Below are 19,097 nucleotides of genomic sequence, written 5' to 3' on the forward strand. Positions count from 1 at the left end.
ATATATATATATACACAGATGTTTATCTTCAAATAATAAAAGGCAACACACGTTTTGAATGTTTATCACACAACACTAAAAAAACACATTTATCAACTAATAAGACGAAGACTAATTACGAGTTATCGGTCATTTGGATGATGTGGCACATTTTTAATTAGATAAACATAACGCAACAACAGATGCGAGTCTTCAAGAAACGAGGACAGCATCACTATCATATGTCATCGTCATAGTTGCTGGCTCAGTTGGCTACTTCCAACAAGTTCACCACGTCGTGAACACTGACCAGCCACGGCGATTCAAGGCTGCTTCTGTTATAAGTGCGAGCCATTCGTGGTTCTAGCGATGGTTATTTTAAATAAAACAATCGTAGTTAAATAGTTTTTTTTTTTTTATATAAGTGAGGGGGGGGGCATACTTCCATCAGGCAACGCCGGTACACGGGTCCTGCTAGTTTTAGATAAAACAATTTTTTTCTTTTTTGACTTTTGCTTTCTGTTAAGTGTTTTCTTTTTTTATAGATAGAGTTTTAGAATTAAACTTGAATTACGTTAGTATTAATCAGAAGAGGCTTTTCATTTGTATATTAATGGTCCGTTTTTTGTTTTTTTTCCAACAAATTCACCATGTCTGAACACTGGCTAAACAGATACAAAAATTCAAGGCTGCTTCCATTATGAGTGTTAACCATTCACAGTTCCAGCGATGAACCCAGGAGAGTTGAGGGCTCAAAATTAGTTCAGCATCCTGCTTCATCATCCTGAGCCAAGTTTTGAGTTGGCTATCACAGTATTTCTTTCAGCCTGGTGGTGATACTGGATCGATGTCTTCATGAATCAAGTCACCTGGATGTCGTCGAAGGGTGTGGCTGATCCAATAAAGGTATTTAATAAGGAGCGATTTTTGATGAAATTTAGATAAACATGGTGAAACAGCAGATGCGTCTTCAAGAAACGAGGACATATTCACTTTTGTATACATTTTCAGAAATTGCGAAGATAATACTTCATTAGAGCTAAAAAGATGAATTTAACAGAGATGGACGATTTATCAAAAAGTAAAATATAGAGTATTCCACAAATCTTGGCCACATTTTGACACTGAATATCTCGAAAAGTATGAAGGAGAAGATCTGCAAAGAAATGAAAAAAATCAACAGTCTTACAAACAAACTTAATGCATTTAGCTGTAAAATGACGACACTTTCATAGTTAAGCAGATATGAGGACTTGAAATGTGCTCAAGACTTTTGGAACCCCATGAATTACCACACACACAATATCTTGTTTGGCAATTTTATTAAACATTTTCTTGTCAATTTAGTCAATACGAATGACTTTTGGCACACCCTGTATATATTCAAAAAGAAAAAAATGTATACTTTTTAACAACTGAAAACATCCTGTATAATGCTATTATTCTTGTATTGTTGGTCCCTGAAAACGCCGGAAAGTAAACTAGATGATTAATATGATTGTTTGAAGTCGATATGTTCTGTCATCTAAATTGTAACAAAATTGGGCTTTTTTTTTATCATTAAGAATAAAGAATTTTAGCTAAAAATTGTTTTCAGTTGAAAATGGAATTTTAGCTGACAATAACAACTTTGGAGTTCTTATATAGACAAAAAACGTGACAAAAAAGTCAGGCCATGATCCTTGAGTGTTATGTGTACTGATGACGTAATGAGACTATTTCTGCTTTTCATGTAGAGTTGAAGAGAGACAGAAAAAAAAAAAAAAAGAGTCGAACGGACAGACGAGTTGAATGGTCTCTGGATGTCCGTGGAAGCGATTGGGGTAAGGAGCTACTATCGGAGACATAATTTGTGGGAGCTTTATGAAGGGAGATGAGTAGCAAGATATTTGTTCACATTACACGAACTTCTGCATATCAGTACAGATGTGAAAGCAGAATCCCGGAAGGGAGTTACAAAGACTTGCAGTTCTGGGGAAGAAACTATTGGAGTAAAAAGCTTTCTTACACCTAGGGATCTCTACTGTAAAGGGGTTGGACTTAGTTGCTTGTCGGGTTTGTCGGGGGTAGTCATGTCGAGGAGGTACAAGTGTTTGCAGTTCGTCAGAGCATTCACCATTAAAGTATTTGTAGAACAGGCAGAGGGTTGCAACATTTCGTCGATGGGATAGAGGCTGAAACCTAGATGACAGTTCAGGACCTATCAGGTTGGTGACTCTTTTGAACCCTGTCCAGGAATGAGAGACAAGCAGCAGATGCACCAGCCCAAATGTGACAACAGTACTCCATACATGGACGAATGGTGGCCTTATAGAAGTACAGGATACTTTCAAGCGTAAGTAATTTTCTAGCATAGTAGAGAGAGCCCACCTTCTTCGCAGCAGCCTTGGCAATGCTCTCAATGTATCTATTCCAGTTCATATTCCCTGTAAACGTTAGGCCGAGGAGTTTAAAAGTACTTTCAGGCAATGTGTTCTTGGCCATTGCTATTGGTAGTAGAGAAGGTTTCTTGTAGTTATTGAAGGAAACAAGCTTAGTCTTGGCAGCATTGAATGTGACCAACCATTTTTGTCCCCATTCCACTAGAGATTGGAGGTCATCCTCTAGTGTTTCTGCAATTTCCTTGGATATGTGTTCATTTGTTTTTCCCCCCTCATGCCTGTTATAGAGAGTGGTGTTATCGGCAAATATACCCATCTCCGAAACAATTTTATCAGGGAGGTCATTTATGAATATTAGGAATAATAAAGGTCCAAGGATAGACCCCTGAAGTACTCCCGCATTTATATCATATTGTTTAGATGTACGACCGTAGAGGACAACTTCGATTTTTCTCTTAAGAATGATTTAATTACATTATGTATTCTTCCAGTGATACCGTATGATCTAATTTTCCTTAGAAGATCATCGTGCCATACCCTATCAAAAGCCTTAGATATATCAAGGGCTACCACTCTACCCCCCCTGTTTTGTCCAGTGAACGGTATATACGTTCAGAGACTACAGTTAAGATATCTGCTGTTGAACAGGCTTGCCTGAATCCATATTGTTTGTCGGTCAGGAGTTTAGCAGCTGTTAGGTGTTGGACTAGGGCTTGATTAAGGACTGAAATATTTTGGTGAAAAGCGGGAGGAGACTAATGGGGCAATAATTTAGTGAGTCAGTTCTTTCACCAGAATTCTTGAAGACTGGTACCACAGAAGCGGTTTTCCAGCAGTTGGGAAAGCAAGATTCGTTAAGGCATTTATTGTAAAGTTTGGAGAGAACTGGAGCAACCTCAGTGGCGCATTTTTTTTAATAGCACAGCCGGGGTGAGATCTGGTCCACATGCTTTTGAAGTGTGTAGGTTTTTTATGATACCATGTACCTGAGTAGGGGTGATTTTCAAATCGTCTTGTGTCGCGTCTGTCTGCAAAGGAAAGTCAGGGAGGGAGTGGTGTGCCGGGTCCAGTGTGGAGTTTGAGGTAAACCGACTTGGCAAACCTTGTCAGTTGCCGTGCAAGCAACCTCATGATTCTTTGATACACACAAGTAAACACTCAACATACTAATATCATGGACAGTGTCATAAATATACATCCATGATACATAATATATAGACGACACAGACATGATACCTATACAACCTTTGTATACCCCCAGTATATAACAGACTAAGATTTGGTATACTCACTCCCCGGCCGACTACAACAATATTACCAAATAATCTTATGGTTGTCCAAACTAGTGATCGAATGATTCACATCCCCACCCCCGAAATTCAGATAGAATTACTGATTTTATGTTTCTGAATTTTTTTTTTTTTTTTTTTAAATGTAGGTTGATTAGTTGTATTATTTTGGATTCTTTCCGTCAAACTCAGGAATATCGGGAGCTCAACAGAAAGATTCCAGAGTTCGACAAGAAACGCATAGGAGAAGGTCCGAGGTTCACATTGATCAAAATGCTGTGACAGTAACACTTGAGATGAGAACAAATGTGGTATCACCTGTATACTTGAATTTGAACAGTTTATTTTTATGCCCCCCCCTCTCCACTTTTTATATCTTTTCTCTTATCTGATATCACAATGGCAGTACAAATCGGTAAGAATCGATATATCAATGAAAAGATTATTAATCTATTATGTTTGATCTGTTATAGATTTTTGTTTATCGCTATGTATATCAGGGAAAACCCTAGAGAATTATAATATATTTTCTCGTCTATACCAGTTTCTGGTTGATATCAACACCACCTGCCAACACGGCAATCTTTGTAATGTCTGCAGATGGTCCAATACAAATATTACTCATTCGATCCCATCATAATTGATAGGCAGTATTTGTAACGTCGGTTTGAAATCGTAATCAATAGTTTTTTTTTCTTTGTTTTTTTTTTTGTTTTGTTTTGTTTTTTTAACACGATCTACATTTAGAGTCGATGCCATTTTTAATAATAGTGACCTGATAGTTTTTAGTAAAGAGATTTGGGAAGATGAAATAATGATTCTTGTGAGTAGAAAGGCACAAATATGAAGAATAAATTGGGTAAAAACACTCCTGTCTAGATAAACATAATTATCTATATATCTATAAAAATGAGAATGTGTCTGAGGACAACGTCAATGTATATACTCGACGAATTTCTTGATCGACTTGAAATTTGGTATACAGGATATTCAGACATGTGGAAAACTTTTAGTCGGTTTTCATCCCAATAAAAGAGCTATTATGGAGTCAAAATTGAAAAATTGATACTGGGGGGGGGGGGCATTGGATTTTTACCGGTTTGTCAACTGTTTCACAACTGCACATGCGTGAATTGTTCACATGATAGCTGCCTTATGTTAAGGATAAGTAGGTTTCAAAACACTTTTTAAAGATCGTGTCAAGCTGGTATAATGGTTATCGTAATTAACTCACTATCTTTAGGTTTTGGTTTGGCTGGCAAGAGGTCAAAGTTTAGAGATGACCTTTGCAGATTCTACCAAACTCCTCTGCCAATTTTGGGTCTAAACACTTGAAAGTTTAGATGTAGGTTACTTGGACATGGGTCAAACATTTTAATTTGATTTGAGCCGAAAACAATAAAATGTTAAGGGGTCAAAATTGGGTCAAAGTTAAAAAGGATTTGACGTCGGCAGTCTCTACCAACTTTTCTCTATGGTAGTTAAGGAAGTCTATTATATAGAAAGGCATTACAGTACATATTCACACTTTTTAATATATACATATGCACATATTTTTTTTTTTTTAACTTTGACCCCAATTTTGACCCCTTAATATTTGTTTTGGGCTCAAATCAAATTAAAAAGTTTGATCCATGTCCAACTATTTTTTTGTTTACTCACAAGAAACGAACTGTTTAAAAATAACATAATACTCACATGTACATGTTTCTGTTCGTTTTTTTTTTTTTAACTTCATTTTTTTTTTTTTTTTTTGAGGAATTTAATGTTACGTTTAATACCGGGCAACGTCAGGTACATCTGCTAGTTTATTATATAATTACAACTGAGAAAAAAAATTACTGTATTGAGAATGTAATTGTAGTTGCTGAGCGACATATTCATTGAATCCCATTATCATGAGCATGGGGGGATAACTCTGCTTTCCAAAATGCAACTTTATCTTAAGTACAACAGAGTTGCAACAAAATAAGGACACACTGACTGTTTGGTCGTTTGGTAGACAAGAAAAAAACATACATTGGCATAGATAGATTCATTTGTCGATGTAATAATTTATTAACTATACTCTCCATCCCAGCCCTCTGTGGCCTTGGGCGACAAGATCAAAGTGTAGTATCCGTTCCGGCATATACTGCAAGCTATGACTAGCTATGACTAGCAAAGACCAGTCCTCACATTAAAAATCGGCCTTGTGCCTAATTTGCTCGGTGGGGGAGCAAATAAATACTATCAAAGTGTAGTATCTGTTCCGACAGATGCTGCAAAGCTATGACTAGCAAAGACCATATGTGGGGGTAACCCCACATATCTGAACTTGGTCACTGAAGGGGCAACCCTTCATACCAACAGTTTCTAATCCAGCTCCCATTTCCCACCTCTCGGGAGCTGGTACCTCCTTTCCCTCCCCCCTTCCCTCCATCTCCACATTAAAAAACGGCCTTGTGCCTAATTTGCTCAGTAGGGAAGCAAATAAACAAATACTCCTCACGTTAAAAATCGGCCTTGTGCCTAATTTGCTCGGTGGGGGAGCAAATAAACACCCTGCAAGCAAAGACCATATGTGGGGGTAACCCCACATATCAGACCTTGGTCAATGTAGGGGCAACCCTTCATACCAATTGTCACTATCTAGCTCCCATTTCCCACCCATCGGGAGCTGGTCCCCTTTTTCCCTCCCCCCTCCCTCTCTCTCCACATTAAAAAACGGCCTTGTGCCTAATTTGCTCAGTGGAGAAGCAAATAAATACATACTCTCCATAGCATTTTATTTTTATTTCATCTCACTCTATTCAACTATCTTTTATCACCTGTTTATAATCTTGGACAATCATTATTTATCTAATTCCCTTGCTCATTGAATATGTTCTCCACCGCGTTATAAAGTCCCCTTCCTTTGTGTCTAATTTCCATATCGTCATCATCCTCCCTCATATTATATCTCACTATTTCTCATATGCCCTACTCCATATAGCTCCAAACTTTTCTCATTAGTTTAACCACCCCAGATACCCTGCACAGCTCTTGTCTGTCACTAATTATTCTCTTAGCTAAATGTCGCACTGAAATGTTTGCAACCTAGCCTCCTAACCCTTCTTCTCATGAGAAGTAATAGACTTCAAAATAATTTTAGCTTTTCCTGCTTACATTGACAAATAAATCTATGTATACTGTCTTGTCTATAAGCTATATCTAGAAAAGTGAAATCGTCTGTGTGTGTATGTGTGTGTGTTTGTGTGGGGGGGCATTTCCCTACCAAACTACTCTCAATTTTCGGTCTACAGACTCGAGATTTGACAGAGGGATATTGAGACTTGAGAAAATCTTTAATCAGTTTTCGGCCAGAAATTTGGCTGTCAAGGGGTCAAAATTCAACGATTTGACCTTTGAAAACTCTACCAAACTCCTCCACCAATTTTGGGTCTAAACAATTGAAATTTTAGATGTAGGTTACTTGGACATGGATAAAACTTTTTAATTTGATTTGAGACCAAAACAATACATGTTAAGGGGTCAAAGTTTTAAAAAAAGTTGACCTCTGGTCTCTGCCAATTTTTGGTCTAAACATTTGAAATTTCACATAAAAGGTATTCAGACATGCAGCAAGATTTTTTAATCAGGTTTTGGGCTAAAATTTGGTTGGCAACAGATCAAAGTTAAAAGAGTTGACCTTTGCAGACTCTACCAAACTCCTCCGCCAATTTTGGTTCTAAACACTTGAAATATTAGATGTAGGTTACCTGGACATGAGTCAAACTTTATATATATATATATATATATATATATATATATATATATATATATACACACACGCACACACACACACAAAGTTATGAACAGTACATAGGGCCCAAAGTAAAGCCGAGCTGAACTGCTAGTGTGTGTGTGTATATATATATATATATATATATATTTTAGCAGTTCCGCTCAGCTTTGCTCGGGCCGTATGTACTGCTCATATGTATATACCAAAAAGTGTGCATATGTGCGGTAATGCCTTTCTATATAATAAGCTTCCTTAACTACAATAGAGAAGAGTTTGGTAGAGTCTGCAAAAGCCAACTCTAAACTTTGACCTCTTGCCAGCCAAATTTTCGCCCAAAAACTGATTAAAAAGCTTGCTGAATGTCTGAATACGCTTTATGTAAAATTTCAAATATTTAGACCCAAAATTGGCTGAATAGTTTGCTAGAGACCGCAAAGGTAAAATCTTTTGAACTTTGACCCCTTGGAAGCCAAATTTTCAGCAAAAAAGACTATTAAAAAGCTTGCCCTATATTTGAATACACTTTATGTAAAATTTCAAATGTTTAGACCCAAAATTGGCGGAGGAGTTTGGTAGAGTTCTCAAAACGTCAAATCGTTGAACTTTGACCTCTTAACAACCAAATTTCTGGCCGAAAACGGATTAAAACAATTTCCTCAAATCTCAATACCCCTCTGTCAAATCTCGAGTCTCTCGACCGAAAATTGACAGAGTTATTTGGTAGGGAAATGTACACACACACACACACACACATTTTCCCTTTTATAGATATACTAGCCTGGGGGTCCCGGCGTTGCCGGGTGTTTGGAGGTGTTTGTTGAGCAAAAAAAGTGGCAGTAGGCAGGCAGGCTCAAACCCGTACCGCGAATGAGGAAAAGAACATGAAAAAAAAAAAAAAAAAAAAAAAAAAAAAAAAAACGTGACGTCTTTGTTGTTGCGCCCATCGCCAAACCGGAAGTGACGTAGGTTTAAATTAAGGCTAATCAATCGAAAAGAGAGGATGGCTTTTGAAAATATTGGCATAAAAAGCGACCCCTCCCTGTAGATAAGTGCCCAGTTAAGAGTGAAATAATGTTTTTAGCCATTTTTTCGACAACTCTTAGCACAGCTCTGCACTGTTCAAAGTTATTTGAAAACCAATGATCTGTCAAACTTAGAAACGGATCATTATCTGTTGTAGCTGCCCAAATGTCTGTAGTTCATGAGATGTTAATTTCAGCAAGAAATAGTTGAATTTTTTTATTTACTTTTGTAAATATATCGAAAATTATTTTGCAGTGAACTACTTTTTTGATGGAATGCTGTAATTTGAACAATGTTTTGCAATAAGCCTATTAAATCCAATGCCATGTTACAGAATATGGTTGAATATCAACAGCAATCATTTCTCTCATCAGATAATGGATCTCTTGTGACCTGTGATCATTAATATCCCAAACTTTCTTTTTGGCCAATATTGATTCTATAGTAGTTTGGTGTTTTACTGGAGGCTCATAGTTGCTGCCACTTGTTCCTGGAATGTCTGTCCCTGAATATTCATTGTGTTTCCTTTTCTTATTTACAACTGTTGCTTCTTTTGAACGAATCTTTCCAAGATGTTTTAACAAATTCGTCATTGTAAAAGTTTTTTGTTGATTTGCCATCCTTTGATGAAATAGATTGGCATAACTTGCAAGCAGTTGTATTCTTATTCTTGGGATTGTCATCAAAATAATTCCAGCAGAAACTGGTTGCCATAATGGTTGAAGGTTGTTGTCAATATTTAGTTAATTTTTGACGTATTTAAATTACTTAAATTTGATATCTAATTAGTAATTTAGATCAATAAAATATACATTATCTAAACTATAAATATAAAAATATATATGTAATAGTAGCAAGAATCTGAAAATGAGAAACAACAGTATGACTGCTGAAAAATCGTCGCAATTTACTGGACAATTCCTCAACATGAAAACTGAAAGGTAAAGTAATAATTTTCTTTGACAAATGATTTAAAGTAAATAATGGTAATTCGATAAGACAAGAAAGGAAAGAGATTTTCCAGTGCAGTTGTAAAAGTCTACATATTAACAGTGCGTCATGCCTGATATTTGACAATATGATTTCAATGATGCATGTATCTTTGATAAATTTTCACTGACAAGCAATATAAAATTTCCAATATAATATTAGTGTCATTTATGACAAAAACTATTAATCAGCCAATTAAGCGGTAATCAGCCGATTTGATAATCAGTACATCCTTAATTACATGTAATTATATTCATGCAGATATTCTACATGATTTATACTTGTGTAATATTTGTGTAAAAAGGTTATAGTAAACACAAACCTCTTTCTATATATATTTATGTATGTGTATGTATATTTGTTTAAAAGATTTTGCCTACCAAACTCCTGTCAGTTTTTGGTCTATGTATTTAAACCCATGCAAAGCTTTATATTTGGGTTTTAGCTGGGGAAAATCAATTCAAAAGTGTAAAAATTAAAGAAATAGAATTTGCCAAGTGAAGGTCGAATGATGGCGTTACGAATATGCATGCATAACTTAATAGCTATTGGTTCGTTTTTTTACTTTTTAGCCTTGCAGCAAACACGTCTTCATAGTTCAGACATTAACACCAAAGGAAAGAGTAAATCGTAAGTTGAACTTTTTGCCTTCGATTCTCGGTGGTGGCGCACAAGTCATTTTTTAAAAAAAAACTTTTTACTATATATTGGGCCCAATATAATATAATAATAAATACAAAATCTGCATTAATCAAAATATTATATTTACGCATATTTTACGACCGAGCAATGCCAGACAGCCTCCTAGTATATATATATACATAATTTTAAATTACTATTTTTATACCTACAAACACTAACGTTTCACGCTTTTGCAATCGTCAGAGTAGGAAGTGACAATTGTTGCTGTCAAAGAATTCGAACCATGAGCCACCTTCGGCTTCATTAGCAAGGGACATTACACCTGGGGCACCATCAACCACCACATGAATTAAGGGAAATTTAACATTTATAAAACCAAATACAGGCATAATGTTATTAAGACAATCTACACTCATCAAGCAATCAGAAATCGTGAAACCTTACTAAGTAAGTACTCTTTCTCTACGCTCGCAATCCCATACTTTATTTTTACTTGATGGGGTGATGCTGCTATAGTCTCCTTGGAAAGAACTTAGACATTTGTGAACATTTTTATTGTCTTCCTTTACATAACACACTTTTCAGCTTTATTCATATCTCACTACTAATGCAATTCTCTATCTGTATAAAAGCCAAGTACGTCCAAGGATGGAGTACTGCTGCCACATCTGGGCAGGAGCTGCTAAAAACAGCCTATCCTACCTTGACAGAGTACAAAGTAGACTTTGTGGATTAGTGGGAGATGCCCTTTTCTCTTCCCTGCAACCTATCTCCCACAGAAGAGACCTTGCGAGCCTGTCTTTGTTTTATCGTTATTTCCATGGCAGGTGCTCGTCTGAGCTCCAGTCCCTCGTCCTCCCTCGCCAATCTTTCACGAGAAACACCCGTCTGGCTGAAACTACTGTCAATAATTTTCCCTACTCTTTATCTGTGCCTAAGTCTAAACGTAGATTCATGAGCAAAGCTTCTTTCTTAGAACTGCACGCCAGTGGAACTCTCTGCCGTTTGACTATAACTTGGACGTCTTCAAGTCCAACATAAACAAACTCCTGACAAACCGCCCCCTTAAGTAAGACCCTCTATCAAAACCCCCAATACTAATGATTACTATAATACTATCTCATTGATTACTGTACACGCAATAACCCTTATCCCTGAGTGGCCTTTGGGCTTTGATAAGTGGTGACCCCCATGTAAAAAAAAAAAAAAAAAAAATTCTCTAAACTTTCTTGCTATGGGGAACAAACATCTCGCAAATACACAGACATTGAGTTTATATATATATATATATATATATATATATATATATATATATATATATATATATTAAATCCCCGAAACAGTTTCATGGTAAACCCCCTACACCAAAGTGGCAATTTGCCTTGTTTGGGGTGAAAATGTAATAAAAAAAAAAAAAAAAAAAACAACTGATGATCCCTTAAAAAATAAATTATTACTGGTACTATAGTGAATTCGAAAGAGCAAGTTGATGCAGTGATTGCAGGTGATTGAATGACTTACTGACTAAATAGTTTTCTAACGAATGATAAAAAAATTTTTTTTTTGTATAGTTTTAAAGGTTAAAAACTTCCAAGACATATAATATATATATATAGATAGATAGATAGATAGATATATAAAGAGATAGATTTACAAAATGGAAGAATGGTTTATCTGAAACTTCATTCCATAATAGAAACATGACAGAAGCCTCACAATATTTTGTGATAATAGAAAAAAAAACTTGACTTGAAGTGTGAATTGAATCACTGGTAATCCACCGCTTTGTCAATCACACACATATACACACACTACATACATTTGTGTGTGTGTGTGTGTGTGTGTGTGTGTGTGTAGGCTGTCTGACGTTACCCGGTTTAAAAATCTGCATAAATAATTTTTATTTATGCAGATTTCCTATTTGTTATTACTTTTCTATTAGTTTTCATCTTGTACCCAATATATAGTAGCGCCCCCCCCTCAAATGTGGCCCAGTCGTAAAATACGCTTAAATATGTTTTCATTCATGCAGATTTATTATTATTATTATAGAGCCAATACTTTATTATTATATTGTACCCAATATAGAAAAGTAATCTCAAACGAATGTTCATTGCTGAAGGAGGAAGTTCACTGAACTGGAAATCAAAACGACATTTTGCATGCAAGACTATTTTTGAACAGCTAACCCTAACCCGTCAAACAAAAGTGTATTGCATGCATTTTCTGTTCTTCTTGTACGATGTTTCGTGCGAGTTAAGAGGAATACAAGCAGAGAGTAATACAAACACTGGAGAGTTATCTATTACATAAAAGAGACTGTGTGTGTGTGTGTGAGTGAGTGAGTGAGTGAGTGAGTGAGAGAGAGAGAGAGAGAGAGTTCCCTATGGATTCCTAAACGGCTGGGCATATTTTAAAATTTCACACAAATGTATTTTATGTATTTCATAATCAAAAGAAAAAATCTGATGAAAGAAGGAACAGGTGATTTTGACGAAAGTTAACACTTTATACAACCTAACATCTAAAGTGCATTTGAAAAGTTTTATTACTGCACAAGCAGAAAGGCCAGACATATAAAATCAACAGTAGGTTCTTCGATATGAGAGGGGTGCGTTCAAAAATGAATGTTTCTGCTTAAAGCACAATAATGAAGCACGATACTTGACTTTTGCGTTTTAATCTTTAGTTCAAGCCATTAGATATAAAAATAATTTTATCAAATCAACAGTAGATTCTCTACAGTGCAATGTAGACTACAATGTACTGTAGACTAAGTGATTACAGAGAGGCATGCGAAGCTTCCTCCCAGTGCATTACGATGGGTCCTTAACTAAAGCAGGCAATGAATCGATTTCACCGATTTCGACGACAATAAAATTATTGGAAGTGTGAAACATTCATTGATCCTCATTCAATCCTGGGTAATGTCAGGTCTCCCTGCTAGTGCAAGACATGCTAGAACATGGTTGGCAGAAACTGGACTACAAAATCGATGTGTGTCATGCTACAGATGGTGTGCATACAAAGTTTTGTGAAATCGGTTATCAAATCGACACGCCTCTGAATTTCTTGTCCAAATTTGGATGAATAAATATTGTACAGCTCAACATGTTTGCTTAAATGTAGGTAAATGGCGAAGAACTGTATCATCCATATAAACCAAGTCTACATTGCACTGTAGAGAACCTACTGTTGATTTTATAAAATTATTTTTTCTATATTATTCATTTCGAACACGCCCCTGTCATATCAAAGAACCTACCGTTGATTCTATATCTTGGAGCTTTCAGTTTGTGTGGTAATAAAATTTCTCAAATGCACTTGTGATGTTTAGCTGTGTAAGGTCAAAATAGCCCGTTCTTTTTTTCATCAGATTATTTCAATCATCAATACTTATAGAAGACATTCCGAGACAAAACTTATCTAACATCAAAAGTGCATTTGAAAAGTTTTATTACTACACAAGCAGAAAGGCCAGACATATAAAATCAACAGTAGGTTCTTTGATATGACAGGGGCGCGTTCAACTGCAACCCAGGTGAGTTCATTCACGAAGCAATAGTTCCAAAACCATTCCAAGATTGGCGAAAATGCCCTGGAGGCCAGCTGAAGATGTTACATACCATCAACTTAACCTGGCTCTGCTTCACAGGTCTACAGTGCTTGCCACTGGTCCTGGGACAAGCTGCCCATAACTATCTTGGCTGCTGCAAACTGTCGTGCATGGTCTGCGTTTGTCCGAGACACTGTGTATTCTATGGGAAGAGCTGATTTAGCCAATCCTAGTTGAATGTCGCTTCAAGTCCTTGTTATAGAGAGAGATTATAAAAATTAGGATTAACTACTTTACTATAAAGAACAATGAAGGCTGATTGAATTGAAACTTAAAATATTTAGTGGCATTATTAACATTTTTTTAAAAATATATCTCCAGCTGGAAAGTTATTGCTGAGGAAGATTTTAAAAACTAGTTTTATTAAGCAATTGAAATATTTTTTTTTAATAGTGTAATATGTTTTTCAGACAAGTTCTTGATGAGCCGTTCCATTTAAGTTAACAAATTTACCGAATTTCCATTACTAACGATTACTATATTGTCCAATTGATTACTGTACACTCTTAACCCTTATCCTCGAGTAGTCTCTGGACCTTGATAAGTGGTGATGCCTATGTAAAAAAAAAAAAAAAAAAAAAAAAAAAGAAGAACACTGCCAGATACGTAATGTATCTTCATGTGAAATTTCATAAAAATCTGTCCAGCTGTTTTTGAGTCCATAGGGAACAAATTCTTTATATAATAGTAGAGACATAAAAAAAAAAACCTCTTACCTCAGAAATAGTCAGAGTTTTTATTTTGGAATCGTTTCTTCAAATCTTGACGATCATATGAGAACTACCTCACATGCTATCCGACTCTCGGTTTTGATCTTTTCATCTGAAATCAAAAAGAAAACGTTTGTTCCTCAAATGTTGAAGAAGAAGAAGATAATAATAATAATAATAACTAGCGAGACCTGTGGAAATTCCACAGGGGACTCATTCAGCATTCTATAGATATTCAGTGTAAATGGAGACGCTCTGATATTATAGTAGCCTTTTTGTTAAAACTGCAAAAGTATTTATCTAAGCTAGCACGAACGCCTGGTAAAGCCCAGTCGTAAAGTACGCTTAAATATGATATTTTAATTTTTTGAAGATTTTGTATATATTATTATAGAGTTAATATTCTGTCGATTTTTATGTTATGAAATTGCGATTTAAAATATATATATATATGCGATTTAAAAATATATATATATATATATATATATATATATATATATATATATATGACTTCGGTGCATTAGCTTGAATGAAAACCGAAATAAAAAAACTTCTAACAATATATATATATATATATATATATATATATATATATATATATATATATAAGTGAACGTGTCTGTGTGTGTACATTTGCCTATGCAATAACTGTCAATTTTTAGTCTACAGACTCGAAATTTGATATACAGGGTATTGAGATTTAGGAAAATCGATGTGATCAAGTTTTGACCAGAAATTTGGCTGTTAAGGGGTCAAAGTTCAACGATTTGACCTTTGAGAACTCTACCAAACTCCGACAATTTTGGGTCTAAACACTTGAAATTTTAGATATAGGTTCCTTGGATATGGATCTAACTAAATAACTTGATTTGAGCCCAAAACAAATATTAAGGGGTCATAATAGGGGTCAAAGTTTTAAAAAAATTACCGTTTTTTGGGGGGGTGGGGGAGTTTGCTTAGCATATACCTACAAACACCCGGGCAATGCCGGCCACCAATTGCTAGTATATATATATATATATATATATATATATATATAAGTGAAAGTGTCTGTATATGTGTATGTGTGTACATTTCCCTACGCAATAATTCTGTCAATTTTTAGTCTACAGACTCGAAATTTGATATACAGGGTACTAATTGGGAAAATCGATATGATCAGTTTTTGGCCAGAAATTTGGCGATTAAGGGGTCAAAGTTCAACGATTTGACCTTTGAGAACTCTACCAAACTTCTCCGACAATTTTGGGTCTACACACTTGAAATTTTAGATATAGGTTCCTTGGACATGGATCTAACTTAATAAGTTGATTTGAGCCCAAAACAAATTTTAAGGGGTCATAATAGGGGTCAAAGTTAAAAAAAAATTGACCACTTTTTTTTTGCTCAACATACACCTCCAAATACCCGGGCAACGCCGGGCACGCATGCTAGTATATATATAACTCGAGTTCCTTCAGCCATAATCGAAACCGAGGCACAAACTTATGAAGAATTCTTGATAAAATTATTTATACAAAAATAGATCAGTGCCATCAGCTATAATCGAAACCGAAACTTATAAAGAATTCTTGGTAAAATCATTTATGACAAGAAATAGAACATAACAATTAAACGACCCGGATGTAGGCGTGACACACAAAAGAACACACACGCTATCGTATTAATATATAGATATTAATTAGATAACATCACTAATAGTAGGAGCACTAGGAACAATACTGAAAAACTTTAAAAAATGGGAGAGATTGGAATCAGAGGGATGGCTGAAAAGATGTAATGGATAACAATAATGAAAACTGGAGAAATCTATATAAAAGTGAAAGTGCCTGTCTGTTTGTGTGTCTGTTTGTGTACATTTCCCTACACAATATCTCTGTCAATTTTCAGTCTACAGACTCGAAATTTGATATACAGGGTACTGAGATTTGGGAAAATCTTTGATCGGTTTACCAAACTCCACCAATTTTAGGTCTAAACACTTTAAATTTTAGATATAGGTTCCTTGGACATGGACCTAACTTAATAACTTTATTTGAGCCCAAAACAATAAATGTTAAGAGGTCAAAGTTAAAAAAAATTGACTGATGCAGTCTCTACCAAATTATTCAGACAATTTCTAGTCTAAACATTTGAAATTTTACATAAAGGGCATTCAGAGATAGGGCAAGCTTTTTAATCGGTTTGGGTCGAAAGTTATTGTGTAGGGAAATGTACACAGGCAGACACACAGACTCTTTCACTTTTATAGATATATAGATTACACACACTTTTTTAATTCTATTTTGTTTTTATAGCTTCGAGTAATCTATAATATAAATCTCACCTGTCTATTTAAATGTATGTATGTATGTATGTATACCTAAAACTTGTGACAGAGGCGACGGATTTTCCCGAGATTGGTATCATTTTGAAGCTCGACATCTCAGATGACAAATATAAAAAAACTGGCCCAAAACATTAATTCCTTCACTCTCAACTGGGCAGTTTTCTACAAGGAGGGGTCGATCTTTTGCAAGCCACTTTTGCAAGTCATCGTATCGGTTAGATTGACGTTGCATAACTTTATCGTTCCGAACTTCCGGTCGCGTCATGAAGTAGGGGTAAGACGCCAGGTTTTTCACTTTCTTTTCCGCCTTGACGTCATGGGTTCGAGCCTGCCTGCCTCCTACGACGGGCACCTAGGCTCGTTAAATATATAAATGAATGAAAAATCTGATGCTGACGTGTCATCCGAAATATAGTACAAATATCAAGGTTGATGAGAAAAACAGTTATTCATTTATTTTTTAACCAGCGGAAGAATTACTTTATATAATCTAAGGAAATGGCTGTAACCTTAGAGGAAGATCTGCAGTTTTTTTTTTGTTTTTTTTTTATTCAATTTTCACTCCAAACAAGACACAGTGCCACTTTGGAGTAGGGGACCACTATCGGGGACATAATTTGCGGGGCATTTTGAAGGGAGATGAGTATTTGTTCACATTACACTTGAACTTCTGCATGTCAGAACAGTTGGGAAAGCAGAATCCCGGAAGGGAGTTCCAAATACTTGCAGTTCTGGCGAAGAAACTATTGGAGTAAAAGGCTTTCTTACACCTAGGGATCTTTACTGTAAAGGGGTGGGACTTAGTTGCTTGTCAAGTTTGTCAGGGGTAGTCATGTCGAGGAGGTACAAGTGCTTGCAGTTCGTCAGAGCAGCCACCATTGAAGTACTTGTAGAACAGGCAGAGGGATGCAACATTTCGTCAACGGGACAGAGGCTGAAGCCTAGATGACAGTTCAGGACTTATCAGGTTAACGACTCTTTTGAATACTGTAGTAGAATGAGGACAAAAATGGATGGTAACATTTTCAATGCCGCCAAGACTAAGCTTCTTTTCTTTAAGAATTTAAGAATTACAAGAAACCTCAACCATGCTGATGATTAGAGCTATGACAAGAGAATATTCTTTTCATTATTTTGACTCAAGCATATACCAGTTAATATCTTCTATTTTTAGATAGAGTGATGTGGTTCTTGGTTGATTAATTGTGTCAGATATATACTCAAGAGTCAAAACAATGAAAAGAATAGTCTCTTGTCATAGCCCTACTGATGATATACTACTTAAGAGTTCTTTGTTCAAACTCCTTTGAGAGCATTGCCAAGCCTGCTGCAAAGAAGATGGGCTCTCTCTACTGTGCTAGAAAGTTAGTTACACCTGAAAGCACCCTGTATCTCTACAGAGCCACTATATTCCCATGTACAGAAAGGATTCAGAAAAGAGTTGGCCACTTAATAGGTCCCACACTGTCAACCAAACTCCAACCTCTGCCCCATCATCGTAATGTTGCATCACTGTGCCTATTTTACAATTATCTTAATGAAATGTGCTCCAATAAACTTCAAGCCCTTGTACTCACTCGACGTAAATACCTCCGACTAACGCGACAGGCCACACAATCCCACCACTATACTGTAGAGATCCCCAGATGCAAGAAAACCTACTCAAATAGTTTCTGCTCTTGAACTGCTCAACTTTGGAATTCCCTTCCTGGTTTCTGCTTCCTTCACTGTACTGATATGCACAAGTTTAAGTGTAATGTGGACAAACATCTTGTTGCTCAACTCCCCACGTAGTATCCCACAAATTTTGTCACAAATAGTGGTCCCTTACATCCAATTAGCATTGTGTCTTGTTTGGGATGAAAAACCAGTAACAAAAAAAAAAAAGAAAGAAAGAAAAAACTGTGATAACAAATGACTTTAATACAGGATGGAATAATAAATTCGCCCCCCCCCCAAGAAAACAACACTACAACTATTTTAAAACTTATTGAAAAAACTTATTGAAATGTAGTAGAGCTGACATCTATTCAATGTAGCCGCCCTCAGCCTCAATCACTGCCTCAATACGGGTCCGGAACTGGGAGCATGCCTTTTCCACAAGTGCCGGCAGCAGCTAGGTAAATACTTGGCAGATAGCAGCGATCAGGCTGGCTTTGGTGTTGTGGGAGGTCATGTTGGTGATGTTCTTGACGCATGACCAAACGAAGTAGTCCAACGGCTTCAGATTGGAGGAGGAGTGGGGGCAGTGAATGAAGAGTACAAAGTCATAGCACTCGTTCTGAAGCCAAGCCTGGATCTCTCTGGACTTGTGAGCCAGCACCGAATCCTGCTGCCACACCTCACATGAAACCATACCAAAGACCATAACT

At 36.1% G+C, this 19,097-nt stretch overlaps 1 protein-coding gene across 1 annotated transcript in view; it reads right to left on the minus strand.

The window, feature by feature from the left end:
• Positions 1 to 19,097, minus strand: part of LOC145246158 (sodium- and chloride-dependent GABA transporter ine-like) — a 463,838-nt gene that overhangs the window by 222,507 nt on the left and 222,234 nt on the right. The window contains exon 2 of the mRNA XM_080108026.1: positions 14,403 to 14,508. The gene's annotated coding sequence lies outside the window, so the exon portion shown is untranslated. The remainder of the gene's footprint in view (positions 1 to 14,402; positions 14,509 to 19,097) is intronic.

The sequence above is a fragment of the Euprymna scolopes genome, chromosome 23, assembly GCF_053919585.1.
Source record: "Euprymna scolopes isolate OS-2025 chromosome 23, ASM5391958v1, whole genome shotgun sequence".
Taxonomy (NCBI): Eukaryota; Metazoa; Mollusca; class Cephalopoda; order Sepiida; family Sepiolidae; genus Euprymna; species Euprymna scolopes.